The 4058-nt window shown below is 45.7% G+C and overlaps 1 pseudogene; it reads left to right on the forward strand.

Annotated features, from left to right (window-relative positions):
* The first annotated feature begins 3414 nt into the window (after positions 1–3414).
* LOC105979915 overlaps positions 3415–4058 on the forward strand; it is a 5644-nt pseudogene continuing 5000 nt past the window's right edge.

A 4058-nucleotide genomic window follows, 5' to 3' on the forward strand; every position in this document is an offset into this window, starting at 1 on the left:
GAATCTGAAAGAGCTTAAGAGATAATTTTAGCTTTGTGGGCCCCAGAATTTGGGAGGAATAGGAATCCACAGATTGTTTAATTTTATTATTAGATGAGGATGGTGGAAGTTTAGGAGGGAAAGGTTTGATCATAGAAAGGTGATACCAGGAGGGTTTTCCAGACAATTTCCTGACAGCTGTTGGGGTAGTTAGAAGGACTGTGTATGGGCCTTCCCATTTAGGTGCTAGGGGACCAGGCTGTCTTGATTTTAGTAATACTTGTTGCCCTGGGGAGACTGAAAAATGTGCCTCTTCTGTGGGATAGGCTTGAGGTAGGTGCATGTTTGCTTTTGTCCTGAGAATATGTCTGACAAGGTTAAGAGTAGGGATATAATCCCCTAACAGAGATTATGGAGGAAAACTTCCTAAAAGGAAGGGTCTGCTGAACATTAACTCAAATAGACTGAGAAGGAGAATTTTATAAGGTGTGGCTCTTATATGCATATGTGCAAGAGTAAAGTGTTGGGTCCAGGGCCGGTGAAGTTTAAGAGACAGTCTGGACAAGTAAGATTTAAGGATATGATTAGCCTTTTCTACATTTCCTGATGATTCAGAGCAGTAAGGCATGTGTAGATTCCATTTTATATTGAGAGCCTCAACTATAAACTGTGTTCCTTGTGTGATGAAGGCGGGACCACTGTCTGATTATAGGGAGTCTTGCAAACCAAAATGAAGAAGGATTTCATCTATGAGCACCTCGGTGACTTACTTTGCCCCTTCCCTTCTGAAGTGGAAGGAAATATTTCCACCCATCCTGAGAAAGTGTCAACCATTGTGAGGTTTTGACCTTTTTATGATGAGGCATGTGTGTGAAATCGATTTGCCAGTCTTGTCCAGTGATATGTCCTCTAGCCTGGGGGGCAGGAAATGAATGCAGATGAATTCCTCCCTGAGATGATGTTATGGAAGAAATAGTACATCCTTCTGTGATCTGCTGGGGCAACGTGGATATGCATGGGTAAAAGAAGATGGGTTTTATTAGTTGCAAAAGAGGATGGGACCCCACATGTAGTAGAGTGTTATGCAAATCAGTCAGGATGGACAGTTCCTGTGTATCTGTCTGGTAAGACATATCAATCTTCTATCATGACCCATCCATCTTTGAATTGAACCCCTTTAGAGAGGAGTTCCTGTTTCTCTACAGGAGAGTACTGAGTGCAGATAGGAGAGATGGCTACTAGTTGTAAATTGCATGTGGTCTATAGGGTGGCTTTCTTGGCTTCATTGTCTGCCTTGTTTCCTATTGCTATGGGATCATTGGAATGTTGGTGTCCTTTGTAGTGAAAAATAGCTGCCTGTTGTGGAAGTAGAATAGGCAGTAAAAGCTGTTGAATTTGGTTGCCATTTGTAATTGGCCTTCCTTCAGTCATTATATATCCTTTTTTGTGCCATACAACAGTATGAGAATGTAAAATATGAAAACAATATTTTGAGTCTGTGTATATATTTACCATATTGTCTTTAGCTAAGGTTAAGGCTCGTATCACAGCAATCTGCACTGCTTTTTGAGAGGTAATGTTGTCGGGAAGGTGTATGCCTCGACAGTACCTGAGGTGCTAACTGTAGCATACACAGCTTGATATATATACCCTTAGAGATGAGAGTTGAACTGCAATCTATGAACAAAGTGTCATCTGGATTGAGTAAGGGTGAGGCAGAGATGTGAGGCAGTGGAGTGGCAAATAGATCAACGGTTTCAGTGCCGGAGTGTTGCAGTGGGGATGAAGAAATGGGAACTAGTGTAGCTGAATTTAGTGTTTGGCAGGACTGGAATTTAAATTTGAACTCTCAGTAATGGTGAGATGAAGGAGGGAGATGTCAAGATGCCGCCCATGTAAGCAGCACATATGGAGAGCTCCTTGGTGAATGGCAGGCCCGGTGTCCAGGAGGACTAGTGGGAGATTCTAGTGAATGAGGGTACTGCCATAACAACCTGGAATGCTTCACCTGTCCATGAGGCGACCCTGCCACACATTTGCCCTGAACCAGAGCCCCGGAGATCTGAGAACTGATCCCTGGGACTCCCTGGCCTGGCTGTCTGTGCTGTACCTACCGCCACTGCCACTGCTGCGGTCACCACACCAATTGACCCACCTACCCCCTGGCCTGGTTGGCATGACAGGAGCTGGATGGCTGCCATGCCAAGACTCACACAGCTACAGAAGAATCCCCACACAGCAGGTGTCCTCTTGCAGCACTCCCCTAGGGGAGCTACTCCCTTCTCCTATGGTTCCCCTCTTTCCAAGGGGGTGATTCCACCACCATGCTGTGGTCCTTCCCTCCATTCACCCAGGGCTCCAGGAACGGACTTATACTCTACCTGCATCAGGTTGGGTGACATGATGCTGTGGTTCCCCTTTCCCCACCCCCACCCCACTGTAGTCTGACACACCTCCATTCCTGCTGAGGCAGCGTCTATGGTTCCCACGGTGACCTGCGGATTCAGCACTTCCCTAGCAACCCTGGCCTGTAGGGAGCAGTAGAGAGTGCATCCTTGGTAATAAGGGCATACATCGCCCACATCTTACCTGGCTCCAGAGCCCAGGGGATAAGCTATCTGGGCTCTGGGGGTATCCTGACCCACACCAACCACACTACCTCAGACCCAAGCATGGGCAACACTTGCTTATTGGCCCCCTCACCCTTATCGTTGCAAATGGAACTCCTCCCCTCCCACCACCCACACCAGCATCGGCCTGCCCCATGCCAATGTGGCAATTGCCACCTGCTGCAATGACAGCTGTTTCTACCAGTACCAGGCACCGCCAACCTGTGGAGGCTTTCCCCAGCAGCTACACAAGTGGTAGTGGGGTTGTTCCCCATTCAATTAGCACCCCATCCCATGGCAGCAAGCCACCCCCCACCCTCACCTTTATCTTCTATTGGGCAGCTTTAGAAAATTAAAAAATAAAAATTTTAAAAGGCTGGAAATCATGGCCTGAGCGCCCAATCCAAAGCGGCCTAGGGGCATACATACAGACTCCAGCCCCTCTCTGGTCACCGAGACTCCTCATTGCTGTTGGCCACTGAATCGACATGGAACATGTCTACACAGCAGTTTGACTCACCTTCATAGTAGGCCAGAGGCAGCACTCAAAAACACCCTTAACAGTAACACAGAGAAAGAGCTAAGGCCTCCCAGAAACATGGCACCCACCTCTACAAAATTGTCATGGAAGCAACAGCACACCTCAACACTCTCAACTAGAAAACCAGAAAGACAAAATACAACAGCATAGCTAATGACACTCATAGAAGAATCAAACGTGGATCTGCCACACAAAAAATTTTTCAGAAGGCAGCTTGGAGTAATACAGGTGTTGAGGAAAGCAATGCAGAATAAGAACACAATGATAGAGGAGGTGAAGTCCACAATGGAAGGTATGATGCCTATGCACCAAAAGGAAATAAGAGTAGAGGAGGCAGAGAATCATATCAGTGATCTCAAAGGCAATCAGGCAGACTTCAGCAAATGAGAGAGGCAGTCAAATAAGATAACAAAAGGCAGAAGAAAACCTGAGATCAATGTCAGATGCTATGAAGAGGAACGCTATTCAAATAATTGGTCTACAGGAGCAGGACACAACGAACAACTTAATGGCTAAATTATCGATGGAATTTCTGGAAGCAAACATTCCCACCTTAATGAATGAAAAGCAGACACTCATACAGAAAGCAGAGAGGACATCAATTAGACTAAACCCCAGGAAGAACTCACCAAGTCATATAATCATTAAATTACCCAACTTTGAAGAAAAAGTGAAATTATTAAGAGTAGCAAGAGAAAGGAAGACGGGCACATACAAGAGTGCTCAGATGAGAATATATTCAGACCTATCAGCAGAAACCATGAAGAGGAGGAGAGAGTGGAGTAACATCTTCCAAAAGCTGAAAAGAAAATAATGCCTGCCCAAGAATCCTCTACCTTGCCAAATTACCCATTAAGATAGATAGAGATACAAGGGTCTTCCAGGACAAGGAAAAACTCAAAGAATATGCCATAAGACACCCAACCCTA

The sequence above is a fragment of the Echinops telfairi genome, unplaced genomic scaffold (assembly GCF_000313985.2).
Source record: "Echinops telfairi isolate 266 unplaced genomic scaffold, ASM31398v2 ScPeMD7_43;HRSCAF=161, whole genome shotgun sequence".
Classification (NCBI taxonomy): Eukaryota; Metazoa; Chordata; class Mammalia; order Afrosoricida; family Tenrecidae; genus Echinops; species Echinops telfairi.